Source organism: Kogia breviceps, chromosome 2 (genome assembly GCF_026419965.1).
Source record: "Kogia breviceps isolate mKogBre1 chromosome 2, mKogBre1 haplotype 1, whole genome shotgun sequence".
NCBI classification, from domain to species: domain Eukaryota; kingdom Metazoa; phylum Chordata; class Mammalia; order Artiodactyla; family Physeteridae; genus Kogia; species Kogia breviceps.
The window spans coordinates 120,599,101-120,613,264 of NC_081311.1; the positions used below are offsets into that span (position 1 = coordinate 120,599,101).

The following is a 14,164-nucleotide window of genomic DNA, read 5'->3' on the forward strand; positions in this document are numbered from 1 at the left end:
ATTGTATCAAGTATCTTTTCTGACCACAAAGCTATGAGATTAGATATCAATTACAGGAAAAAAAATCTGTAAAAAATACACACACATGGAGGCTAAACAGTACACTACTAAATAACCAAGAGATCACTGAAGAAATGAAAGAGGAAATCAAAAATTACCTAGAAATAAGTGACAATGACAGCAGAACAATCCAAAACCTACAGGATGAAGCAAAAGCAGTTCTAAGAGGGAACTTTACAGTAATACAATCCTACCTCAAGAAACAAGAAACATCTCAAATAAACAACTTAACCTTATACCTAAAGCAATTAGAGAAAGAACAAAAAACCCCCAAAGTTAGCAGAAGGAAAGAAATCATAAAGATCAGATCAGAAATAAATGAAAAAGAAATGAAGGAAACAATAGCAAAGATCATTAAAACTAAAAGCTGGTTCTTTGAGAAAATAAACAAAATTGATAAACCATTAGCCAGACTCATCAAGAAAAAAAGAGAGAACACTCAAATCCATAGAATTAGAAATGAAAAAGGAGAAGTAACAACTGGCACTGCAGAAAAACAAAGGATCATGAGAGATCACTACAAGCAACTGTATGCCAATAAAATGGAAAACCGGGAAAAAAATGGACAAATTCTTAGAAAAGCACAACCTTCTGAGACTGAACCAGGAAGAAATATAAAATATAAGCAGACCAGTCACAAGCACTGAAATTGAGACTGTGATTAAAAACCTTCCAACAAACAAAAGCCCAGGACCAGATGGCTTCACAGGCAAATTCTATCAAACATTTAGAGAAGAGCTAACACCTATCCTTCTCAAACTCTTCCAAAAGATAGCAGAGGGAGGAACACTCCCAAACTCATTCTATGAGGCCACCATCACCCTGATACCAAAACCAGACAAAGATGTCACAAAGAAAGAAAACTACAGGCCAATATCACTGATGAACATAGATGCAAAAATCCTCAACAAAATACTAGCCAACAGAATCCAAGAGCACATTAAAAGGACAATATATCATGGTCAAATGGGGTTTATCCCAGGAATGCAAGGATTCTTCAATATATGCAAATCAATCAGTGTGATAAACCATATTAAGAAACTGAAGGAGAAAAACCATATGATCATCTCAATAGATACAGAGAAAGCTTTCAACAAAATTCAACACCCATTTATGATAAAAACCCTCCAGGAAGCAGGCATAGAGGGAACTTCCCTCAACATAATAAAGGCCATATATGACAAACCCACAGCCAATATCGTTCTCAACAGTGAAAAACTGAAACCATTTCCACTAAGATCAGGAACAAGACAAGGTTGCCCACTCTCACCGCTATTACTCAACATAGTTTTGGAATTTTTAGCCACAGCAATGAGAGAAGAAAGAAATAAAAGGGATCCAAATCATAAACGAAGAAGTAAACTGTCACTGTTTGCAGATGACATGATACTATACATAGAGAATCCTAAAGATGCTACCAGAAAACTACTAGAGCTAATAAATGAATTTGATAAAGTAGCAGGATACAAAATTAATGCACAGAAACCTCTTGCATTCCTATACACTAATGACAAAAAATCTGAAAGAGAAATTAAGGAAACACTCATTTACCACTGCAACAAAAAGAATAAAATACCTAGGAATAAACCTACCTAAGGAGACAAAAGACCTGTATGCAGAAAACCATAAGACAATGATGAAAGAAATTAAAGATGATACCAACAGATGGAGAGATATGTCATGTTCTTGGATTGGAAGAATCAGCATTGTGCAAATGACTGTACTACCCAAAGCAATATACAGATTCATTGGAATCCCTATCAAACTATCACTGGCATTTTTCACAGAATTAGAACAAAAAATTTCACAGTGTGTATGGAAACACAAAAGACCCCAAATAGCCAAAGCAATGTTGAGAAAAACGGAGCTGGAGGAATCAGGCTCCCTGTCTTCAGACTGTACTACAAAGCTACAGTAATCAAGACAGTATGGTATTGGCACAAAAACAGAAATATAGATCAATGGAACAGGGTAGAAAGCCCAGAGATAAACCCATGCACATATGGTCACCTTATCGTTGATAAAGGAGGCAAGAATATACAGTGGAGAAAAGACAGCCTCTTCAATAAGTGATGCTGGGGAAACTGGACAGGTACATGTAGAAGTATGAAATTAGAACACTCCCTAACACCATACACAAAAATAAACTCAAAATGGATTAAAGACCTAAATGTAAGGCCAGACACTATAAAACTCTTAGAGGAAAACGTAGGCAGAACACTATGACATAAATCACAGCAAGATCCTTTTTTTTTTTAAACATCTTTATTGGAGTATAATTACAACGGTGTGTTAGTTTCTGCTTTATAACAAAGTGAATCAGTTATACATATATATATGTCCCCATATCTCTTCCCTCTTGCATCTCCCTCCCACCCTCCCTTATCCCACCCCTGTAGGTCATCACAAAGCACTGAGCTGATCTCCCTGTGCTGTGCGGCTGCAAGATCCTTTTTGACCCACCTCCTAGAGAAATGGAAATAAAAACAAAAATAAACAAATAGGACCTAATGAAACTTCAAAGCTTTTGCACAGTAAAGGAAACCATAAACAAGATGAAAAGACCACCCTCAGAATGGGAGACAATATTTGCAAGTGAAGCAACTGACAAAGGATTAATCTCCAAAATATACAAGCAGCTCATGCAGCTCAGTATCAAAAAAACAAACAACCCAATCCAAAAATGGGCAGAAGACCTAAATAGACATTTCTGCAAAGAAGATATACAGATTGCCAACAAACACATGAAAGGATGCTCAACATCACTAATCATTAGAGAAATGCAAATCAAGACTACAGTGAGGCATCACCTCACACAAGTCAGAATGGCCATCATCAAAAAATCTAAAAACAGGGCTTCCCTGGTGGCACAGTGGTTGACAGTCCGCCTGCCGATGCAGGGGACATGGGTTCATGCCCCGGTCTGGGAGGATCCCACATGCCACGGAGCGGCTGGGCCCGTGGGCCATGGCCGCTGAGCCTGCGCGTCCAGAGCCTGTGCTCTGCAACGGGAGAGGCAACAGCAGTGAGAGGCCCGCGTACTGCAAAAAAAAAAAAAAAAATCTAAAAACAATAAATTCTGGAGAGGGTGTGGAGAAAAGGAAACCCTCTTGCACTGTTGGTGGGAATGTAAATTCATACAGCCACTATGGAGCACAGTAAGGAGGTTCCTTGGAATACTAAAAATAGAACTACCATACAACCCAGCAATCCCACTACTGGGCATATATCCTGAGAAAACCATAATTCAAAAAGAATCATGTACCACAGTGTTCATTGCAGCTTTATTTACAATAGCCAGGACATGGAACCAACCTAAGTGTCCATCGACAGATGAATGGATAAAGAAGATGTGGCACATATATACAATGGAATATTACTCAGCCATAAAAAGAAACGAAATTGAGTTATTTGTAGTGAGATGGATGGACCTAGAGTCTGTCATACAGAGTGAAGTAAGTCAGAACGAGAAAAACAGATACCATATGTTAACACATATATATGGAATCTAAAAAAAATGGTTATGAAAAACCTAGGGGCAGGACAGCAATAAAGACACAGACGTAGAGAATGGACTTGAGGACACGGGGAGGGGGAAGGGTAAGCTGGGACGAAGTGAGAGAGTGGCATGGACATATATACACTACCAAATGTAAAATAGATAGCTATAGGAAGCAGCTACGTAGCACAGGGAGATCAGCTTGGTGCTTTGTGACCACCTAGAGGCATGGGATAGGGAGGGTGGGAGGGAGGGTGACACAAGAGGGAGGAGATATGGGGATATATGTATATGTGTAGCTGATTCACTTTGTTATAAAGCAGAAACTAACACACCACTGTAAAGCAATTATACTCCAGTAAAGATGTTCAAAAAAAATATTATTTGGCAGCTTGTGATTTGCTGTTGTTCCCACAAGGATAAAAGATTTTATGAGCTGCCTTCCCAAAATTCAAGTTGTGTATGGAATTTTACTGATTTAATAGCCTGGTAACCATATCATGAAAGAAGAGAGATTTGTTTGGCTATATTTTACATTAGATTACCATCCTAGATCTTACTAATCACTTTTTTCTTTTCAACTTGTTCACAAACCATTTATTAATCTGCACCTTCATTTATTCAGATTCAAAGAGATGTTTATTTGTGAATCTTCAGTGTCTAGTATAGCACTCAGTATATGCGACATGGTTCTTGCCTTCTAAAAGTTTATAGTCTAGTGAAGAAAGAGATATATAGTTATAATACTCTGTTGGTAATATACACATGTGTGTATGGTATTTATATTACTTGTATAATAAAGATGGAGTTTTATAAACACAGTACAGTAAATAACACTTAGTAAAGGTATGTTTAAGAGAGCCGACCCTGCCTGGTCATGAGATAATGGACAACTACGATTTGAGCTGGGACTGCAGAATAAGGAGTTGATGATTACTTTTGGAAAGGATGGAAGGCATTCAAAGAAAGGAATAAGGCCTCCAAGGATAAGTGGCCTGTGCCTAGACTCCAGACCCTGGCCTGCCTAGGCCCTTCTGCCTGCCACTGTGACCTCCAGACTCCTGACCTGTGGCTTGCACTTGGTCATGTTAACTACTGGGTTATTTTGCTCTTTCCTTAACTATTTGACTTACAGACTTCTAAATGAAGTCTGGTTTTTTTTGTCTTTGATGAGGCATTCAGGATAATCAATAATCAGGTGACTACAGACAGTTGACAGGACATGTCTCGTAACCACCTACATCCTAGTATGACAGCCACCCCATAGATACTATGGAAAGCAGTGGTGTTATGACCCTAAAAGATGTCACATGCAACCATATAGACTGACAGACTTTAAAATTAGGGTAGCCACCTATGTTTTAAACCAGTAATTCCACTGAAAAGAGACCTTCTCCCATACACACACCCACTATCCTCAAGCCTCAGGACACCCAACCACCTTTACTTTGAAATATCTCATCTCCTTTCATCCTTAGTTGAATTGTTTGAGGAGATTTGAAGTGGATCAATTCAGCTGTGTTTGCATTTTCTACAGCATGAAAAATGGTATTTCAGGACTTCCCTGGTGGCACAGTGGTTAAGAATCCGCCTGCTGATGCAGGGGACACGGTTTTGAGCCCTGGTCCGGGAAGATACCATGCTGCAGAGCAACTAAGCCCACAACTACTGAAGCCCGCATGCTCTAGGGCCCGCGTGCTGCAACTACTGAAGCGTGCACGCCTAGAACCCGTGCTCCACAACAAGAGAAGCAACTGCAAGGAGAAGCCCGTGTACCACAAGGAAGAGTAGCCCTTGCTCACCGCAACTGGAGAAAACCCGTGCGCAGCAATGAAGACCCAACTCAGCCAAAAAAAGAAAAAAAACAGGGTGTGTCAGTGATTACATGCGGCAATTGAGGAACCAATTGTGCAGCCCAGTTTTTTAGATTGCAGGTGGAATTGGCAGCATCGGTAGTTAGAGAAACTGCCCCCAAGCACAGGAGCTGAATAAATTCAGTTCATGTTGCACAGAGAGAATAAACCTGGAACGCTACAATGGTGTTTTCTTCAAATGCATTTCCAATCATTCCTCATTTGCTAAGGAAGAGCTTTTATTTTTCCATATTGGACCTCTGTTTCGATCAAACATGTAGCCAGTTGGCTAAGATAGCAACTCGAAAAGCTGGCTGGGATTCTGTTTTTAGTGTCCTGGCAGGAAAGAGATGTTTGTTATAATTGGGAGCCTTAGGTGTTCTTCCATCTGGCCATTTCCTCCTGATCCTTACTCCCCTTCACCTATAGAAGAGGGACATAAATGACCAAGGGCCATGAGACAGCTCATGAATTGCTTTTTGGCTTAGAGGGCAGATGTTTTGAGAATCAACAGCAGGAAGCTTTGCCATGAGGTCTGCAGGGGTTTGGGAGAGATGCCTAATGCTCTGTGAACAAATCTCATGCCTGTGGGGCACTTTGTTACTTCCCTGCAGCGACCTACTCCAGCAGGTGGTACTCAAAGCCTGCTTACAGGACTGATAGTGGTTTAGCTAAATCTGCTGCCCGAACCACACAGCTCACACAGGGTCAACTTCTTACACTAACTGGCCCTGTTCCTTTGCTACAATAGAAAGTTACAAAACCTGAAAGGGGACTAACATTTATTGAGTACTTACTGTATGCCAGGCGTTGTGAAACATACTTTATAGTTAATTCACTGAATTCTCACCGTTTCTTATTTACTTCTCACCACGGTACTGAAATTGAAATTTTACTGTCCGGACTTATAGATGAGGAAACTGAGACTCAAAGAAGTTAAGCAACTTGCTCAAGTTAATCATTTCCTGGCAGTGATGATCAGAGCCTGAGTTCAGGATCTAAACAAGGTTTCACTGACTCCCAATTAAATCCAGGACACTAAACCTTGAGAAAAACTTGTGTTCTGAGGGTGGCTAGAGATGTAAATACTCAGGTTGAGAAGCAACGGAGCTTCCAGCACAGCTTTTTAAGTTAGAATGTGACATATAGACAATGACATATTCTTTCTTTTATTGCCATCCAGTAATGTCAGAGCTTTATTGAAATTGTAAGATATTATAATGACAGAATCTTGTCACTGCTGTGATTTAGAGGTCAGTGTAAAAGTAACTCAGTGTTCTATCACTCTACCCTCTCCCACCCTTCCCAAATGAATCCAGATAGTGCAAGCTGGATGTCCTGTTCTTTTAGCCCGTGACAAACAATAGAAGTGACTGAAACTATGCAGAAGCTATGCCCTGTTCACAGAGCAGAGTCTGTCAAAATTAAAGAGCTCTGAATTTCCAACAACTTCAGACAGACACTGGCAGCTGACTCACCTTGCTTTTCAAATTTTGTTTTCCTTTAAACTTGAGAAATGCCTTTAATGCTTTCCTCCTGATAAGAATGCATTGCAGATATGATCTTCTAAGCCAAACAACTGTTTTATGAGGCCTTGCAAACCTGTTGATTGTATTCATTCTCTTTCTCAACAAATGGTGTATCCCTGCTCTTACTCTAGCCAGTAGGTCTTGTCAATAAATCTGCCAAAGGCCAGGCCCGTCTGCACAAAGCATGCTTTACACCTTCCCCAACTGGATGAAAGGCAAGTCTGTAAGGCGGAAATTCCTTATCTTATGAGCTCAAGAATAAAAGTGTACATCTATCAGTTTTCATTCTCGCCTGCCTACTACAGTGGTCAGGAGATTACTTATTGTTCCTTCATTAGCCAACTTGTAAATACCCAAGTTCAGGGACGAGGAAGGAAAGTTCCAGCTGTACTCTGTGGTCTCAGAATCACTGACTAGTGGCAGACAAGAGAGAGAAGTGCATCCGGGGAGGCCTGCTTTCCTTTCCCACAACGATGCTTAAGTGCCGTCGTTCAGGAATAATCAAAAGGGAAGTTTGTGCGTCCAGTTACCAGTTAGGGGATCAGAGAGTCTCAGTTTCTCTTGACATAGTTATGGGTCTTCTATGGGGATTAGAAAGCTCTGCAATCATGCAGATGACTTTCAAAGGCAATGTGAGATATTTTACTGCTCAAACCAAGTCCAGCTATCTCAATAAACCAGCAGCTAGCTGACAGTGACAATGCTGTCTTAAAATCGGGAGCTTTCGTGTTGGTGAATTGCTCGTGAAGCACAGAGAGCTGGGTAACCTATTTTTAAGGAGATTTTATATTTCTGACAGGGGTGATTAAAAAACAGGCTCTATTGCTCAGATCAGCACATAGATCACAGACATAACTTTTTCCCTCAGATTTCTAACTGAGATATATTTCTGTTTGCAGTGTTGGTGAGGGCTTGGAAAGGTCATTTTGATTTGTTATTTTGTAAACTGGGCATTCTGAATATGGAGGAGTTAGTTCACAGAGAGCTGTCATTAATTCGTAACTTACAGTCCCTTTTGGAAATGTCTCTTGCCACTAATGTCTTTGCAAGCAAAGTCACAGTCCCCTCAGAATCCTTCATCCTGAAATGGTCATGTCCAGTCCTGCCAGGGGAGAGCTCAGCTTGCACTGTTGGTTTGTATATCATCTGTATTCACTCCAGTTTTCCTAAATTTACTAGTTAGTTTAGGAGATTTTTTTAGTTAGATGAGATAACTCACAAAACTGGTAAGGAATCTTTCAACCTAAGTTAAAATGGAAACAGCTGTATATTCCGTAGAAATTTTCTGTAACATTCTATCACTTTTGTTTATTTTTCTTGACAATGAGGAAAGGAAATACCACAATTGAAAGTCTGTCCCTTAGTAACTGGCAAGAAGGTGGGTTCCGGTCTGCCTAACTTTTCTCTGGGTAGATTTAATCAGTGTTTGCTGTCAAAGAAGAGAAATGTCTAGCTTTGGCAAAGACACTTTCTCTGTCTCGATAAACACAGTTAAGGTGACGGTAGGCCCTGTGTGAAAAAAGTGAGAGGAATACTTTTCTGTGATTGGAATACCAAAAGCCAGATTTACTAGGGGCTCTGCTGGGCTTTTCTCCCTAAACTTACTGATTCAGTGGGTGATGCAGGAGCATGTACAATGTTATATGCTGTTATACAAGTGAAACCAACAGATTTAATGATTCCCTGCTTCTGGGTCATAATTCTTTGGTAACAGCGAGAATCTCAAACCTGCTGTACTCCTTTGTCTTCCCCAGGGCACACACATTTCTTTTCGTAAGGTGGGGTTTTGTTTTGTTTTGCCTTAGTCTCCAAAAAGACTATAATGAGGAAAAAAAGAAATAAGCAAGTGTTGAAATATGAATGAGTCAGAGAAAAGCATTAACCAGAGCCTCCCCATATTAGAAGCTCCCTAAGTTTTATGTGTTGGCAGGAGGCTTAACATGGAAACAAGCTCAAGTGGGCACCACTCCTGCTGTTCTGAGGCCCAGCCTGGCTGAGCGTGTTCAGAGGCTGTATCACATTCCCTGCCACCTCTGCTGCTCAGTTTAGGGCATTGGCTTAGGGAGTCAGCTTAGGCCACAGGCACAGTAAAGGGCCTGGAGGGATCCTGGCCTTCAACGGATGTTAAATGATTTTTGTTTTCTGAGCTCTCAATTGCCCAATCCCTCCACCAGCCACTCCGAGCTTTACTGAGGTAAAATTGACAAAATTGTGTATCAAATTGACAAAATTGTGTTAAGGTGTATAGTGTGAGATTTGATATGCGTATACAATGTGAAATGATTACCACAATTAAGTTAATTAACACCTCCATTACCTCACATAGTTACCTTTTTTTTTTTTATGGTGAAAACACTTAAAATTTGCTTTCTTAGATAATGTCAAGTATGCAATACAGTATTATTAACTATAGTCACCATGCTGACCATTAGATCCCCGGAGCTTATTCATCTTATAACTAAAAGTTTGTGTCTTTTGACCAGCACCTCCCATTTCTTCCACCCCCAGCCCCTGGCAACCACCATTCTACTCTCTGGTTTATGATTTTGACTTTTTTTAGATTCCACTTTTAAGTGATAGTAATACACTATTTGTCTTTCTTTGTCTGGCTCATTTCACTTAGCATAACGGCTTCATCTATGTTGTCACAAATGCCAGGATTTTCTTCTTTTTTTAATGTCTGAATAATATTCCTCACACACGTACCAAGAAAACATATACCACATTTAGAAAGAATTCATTCATCTGTTGACGGACACTTAGATTGTTTTCATATCTTGGCTATTGTGAATAATGCTGCAGTGAACATTGGGGTGCAGACATGTCTTAGGGATACTGATTTTATTTCCTTTCAATGTATACCCAGAAGTAAGATTGCTGCATCATATGGGAGTTCTATTGTTACTTTTTGAGGAATCTCCATACTGTTGTCCATAGTAGTTGCACCAGTTTACATTCCCATCAACAGTGGACAGGATTCCTTTTTCTTCACATCCTTACCAACACTTTTTATCTCTTGTCTTCTTGATTGATAGCCATTCTTACAGGTGTGAGGTGATATCGCATTGTAGTTTTGATTTGCATTTCCTTGATGATTAGTATTACTTAGCATCTTTTCATGTATCTGTTGGCCATTTGTATGTCTTCTTTGGAAAAATGTCTATTTGGGTCCTTTGTCCATTTTATTTATCTATCTATCTATTTATTGGCTGTGTTGGGTCTTCGTTGCTGCCGGCGGGCTTTCTCTAGTTGCGGTGAGCGGGGGCCACTCCTCGTTGTGGTGCGCGGGCTTCTCATTGCAGTGGCTTCTCCTGTTGCAGAGCACGGGCTCTAAGCACACAGACTTCAGTAGTTGTGGCTCATGGGCTCTAGAGCGCAGGCTCAGTAGTTGCGGTGCATGGGCCCAGTTGCTCCCCGGCATGTGGGATCTTCCTGGGCCAGGGATCAAACCCGTGTCCCCTGCATTGGCAGGCAGATTCTTAACCACTGCGCCACCAGGGAAGCCCCCACTTTGCCCATTTTTAAATTGGATTATTTGGGTTTTTTGCTATTGAGTTGTATATGTTCCTTATATATTTTAGATATTAATCCCTTATCAGATATTGGTTTGCAAATATTTTCTCCTATTCCGTAGGCTGCCTTTTCATTTTGTTGATTGTTTCCCTTGCTGTACAAAAGCCTTTTTAGTTCTCAATTTAAAGTAGTTGTAAATGCCTCTCAAGTGGCCTCACTTGCCCTGTGACCGTGGACCAGGCCCTGTACCTCTCTGTCCTGCTTCCTCATATGTCTGTGGCTAGGATTGGACTAGATCAGTGGCTTTTCAGATGTTTTAAGCTATGGAACTCTTTATCCAAAGGAAGTTTTGTAAAATATCATAATACAAGCAGTTTTATAAAATCAGACCTATTCTCATTTAAGTGTGTGTGAGGGATCCAGAATACCTCCCACCCCACTCAAATCCCCTTCGTCTGTTGGAACTCCGACAGCTTGTTATCAGTTCAGCCTGATAGCAAGCTGGCTGGTTGTCAGGAAGTCAAACCAAAGCCTGAAAATGCAGGTGATTTTACGTTTGTCAACCCTGAATCCCAGAGACAGCATAGTTTACAGTTTTAAGTCAACCACCCTAAAATGGCTTAATTCATCATAAATTTGTAAGCACTAATTATCCTTCTTTTATATGCCCTGTTCTTATAACCAGAGTATTTTTGAAAGCTTTGCTGTTGTTCAAGTGATGTGCAAATGAACTGGGTGATGAATTCTGTAAAGCATACCCACCTCGACATTTCAGAACTATGCCAGGCGCTCCTGGCTTCCAGAAACTCAGACTCTTTGCCCCACCCCACCCCTCTAACCCCACTGCTACTGGAATACCGTATCACCTTTCTTATTGATCGGGTCAGTCTCCTGGCAAAAAGTAGTCTCCTTGCTTGAAAGATCAAAACTCAACTCCTGACTTTGTCTGCAGGTTCCATGATTATTTACTTTTCCTGTGAAACCCTATTTCCCACTCCCTTCTAACACACATCCCACTTCAGGAAGTCATTCCCTCCCAGTTCTCTGCCTCCAAGCCCATGGTCATGCTCTTTGCCCATTTCTGTCTCTTCCTTTCCCCATGAAGACCCCATATCCTTTTTGTTGCCTACCACTACCCTTTACAGCTCACCCTTCACGTCCTTTCATGCTCCCTCTTCATCTTCCGTGGTACTTAGCAAGGAGGCGGCGTGATGTGGCAGCAAGGTTACAGAACAGGGAGGCAACACTAGTACTACTGTCCTCAAAGTCTGCCACTTATTTGCAAGGTGCCCTTGGCTGCCTTTGACCTCAGTTTCCTCATCTGTAAAATGAGGTTAATAATACAGTATCTCCCTTGCCTACCTCACCATGTGGTCGTAAGAATCATGAGAACTATCGTATGTGAATGCACTCTATTTAATCACTTACTGTACCCTAAAGCACTTGTTTTAATTATTAATCCTACTCTGCCCTGTACTCACTGCAGTCATTTCATGTGTGATATCTAGTCTCACTAGTTCTTTAGGTCAAAGATTTTTCATATATTTAAAGTGTAACTCCAGTACAACTCTGCAGTGGCCATCCCAGTGCTGACCACACAGCAGGTACTTCATATGGATTTAATAGAATTTTGACCTCTGATATTTCCCAAGAACCTACCGTTTTGGTTGTGCTGCAGTGGTGGTTGGCTATTTAATTATCAGATAGATACTTGAATTTCTGGCATTTTCCCAAAGCAAGATTGAAATTCTAAGGATATAAAATGGATGTGGGAGACCTTAGAAGCAGGGCTAGTAAGTTGTTTGGGTGAGTTATTCTCTTGAAAATGAACTAAAGGCAGAACTCAGTTCTTGGATCAGTCGTAATGAGTCTGGTGGTCAATCCTCACCGTAGCCTTGTACAAACTGTGGATATTACTATAGTTCCCTGTGCTATGCTGTAGGTCCTTGTTGGTTATGTATTTTATATAAGTAATATGTATATGTTAATCCCAAACTCCTAATATATCCCTCCCCTACCCCTTTCCCCTTTGGTAAGCATAAGTTTGTTTTCTATGTCTGTGAGTCTGTTTCTGTTTTGTAGATAAGTTCATCTGTATCATTCTTTTAGATTCCACATATAAGTGACATCATATGAAAAACAAACAAACAAAAAAACCACCCAAAGACTCTGTGGATGCTCTCACAGTGGACAGGAAGAAAGTCCCAGTAAGTGAGGATACCACCCAGACTATCAGAACTACACCAGGTTTCACTGAGAAGGCTGCTTCAGTCTGAAAGAGCAGAAGACCCTTTGCTGGCTTCAGCTGATGACACATTTTAGCAGTCCATGTGAATTTGCTTCCAACTTTCTCTTGGTCGAAATAGGAAATAGGTTCTTGTATTATGTCCATTGTAAGAGTCAGTGCTCTTAGTGCCTCAGTAAGGGGAAGGCAAATACTTCATGTAAGTGAAAATTTATTTTAAATTATACCAGAAATATACCATTTTTTAAAAGATATCTAAAATAAGGTGAACCTTCCGGAAAATAAGGCGAACCTGTTGTGATAGACTCTCCTTTGGGTGGCAGGGGCATGCTGGATACCTCTTACTACCCTGGAGGTTTAATTTGCAGTGAGTAAGCTGGGAACAGTAAAACTTGATTTTCCCCCCTCCAAGCTGGACGTGTCTAGTGTACCTTCTGCTTCTGGAAGAATTGAACTTTGTTAGAAGGGTGAAATTTCTGAACCAAGAATGGGGACATGGGAGCTATGAAGTTTGCTGAAAATCATCAGTGTACCAGACTACCCAATCCCTAGTTCAGGATGCCGAGCCGTGACATGATCCTGGTCAGCGCTACAGATCTCAGTGTGTCTACCCCCATGCATTTATTCTGGTGACTGTTCTCTGTGGAAAGTCTCAGCCAGCATGCTTCTTTCTCTTTTGAGACATTTCTTCTATTTAGCCAACTAAATGTGTGTAAATTTGTTCTTTGCAGATTTGCTTATTTCTAGGTGCCTCCCTACATGATTTCAACATAAATAATACCCTTCCCTACCTACTACAAGCTACAGGAGTCACTAGCATTTTAGAAAAGTAAACGGAGCAGACTTAGTAACACTCCACGATCCATTGTATCTAGAGCAACTTTCACGTATTTGCCATTTGTACACGGCCTGCCTTCATCACTGTATTCAAACTGTAGGGCATGGACCTACATGGACCTTAAATTTTTATTTTTAGTTCCTCATATAGTACATAGTAGATGTTCAAGAATGCTTATTAAATGAAAAAGAGGTATATATATATATATATATATATATATGTGTGTATATATATATATGTGTGTGTGTGTGTGTGTGTGTGTGTGTATGTGTGTATGCGTTTTCCAATTTAAAAGTTTATTACTACTTAGCTAGAAAAAAACGCCAGAGGTAAATTTGGATGACTGATGCTGAACATGACATTAGTGCTCGACATAATCACCCACACAAAAGGAAGCCAAATCCATGGACTACATGGTGTGGCTATGCGGCAGCTGCAGGATGTTGGCAAGTCTTCTTGGATGTGTCCTGCAGGACCCAGTGAGCCCAGACCCAGAGGAATTCTAGTGACAGTGCTCTCTCAACTCTCCTTTATGAACTACCATTGCCAAAAGGTACAGAGAGTTAAGTAAAAGCCTAAGCAGGGCTGGCAGTATTTTAATGTACAACCACCTTGTAGGCCTCAGTA

General features: G+C 40.6%; 1 protein-coding gene and 1 long non-coding RNA gene across 8 annotated transcripts in view; one reads left to right on the forward strand and one right to left on the reverse strand.

Annotated features, from left to right (window-relative positions):
• LYPD6B (LY6/PLAUR domain containing 6B) overlaps nt 1-14,164 on the forward strand; it is a 229,735-nt gene that overhangs the window by 173,292 nt on the left and 42,279 nt on the right. The gene's annotated exons all lie outside the window — the stretch shown is intronic.
• The window catches only part of LOC136793595 (uncharacterized), a 221,856-nt gene that overhangs the window by 66,167 nt on the left and 141,525 nt on the right, over nt 1-14,164 (reverse strand). The window lies entirely within an intron of this gene.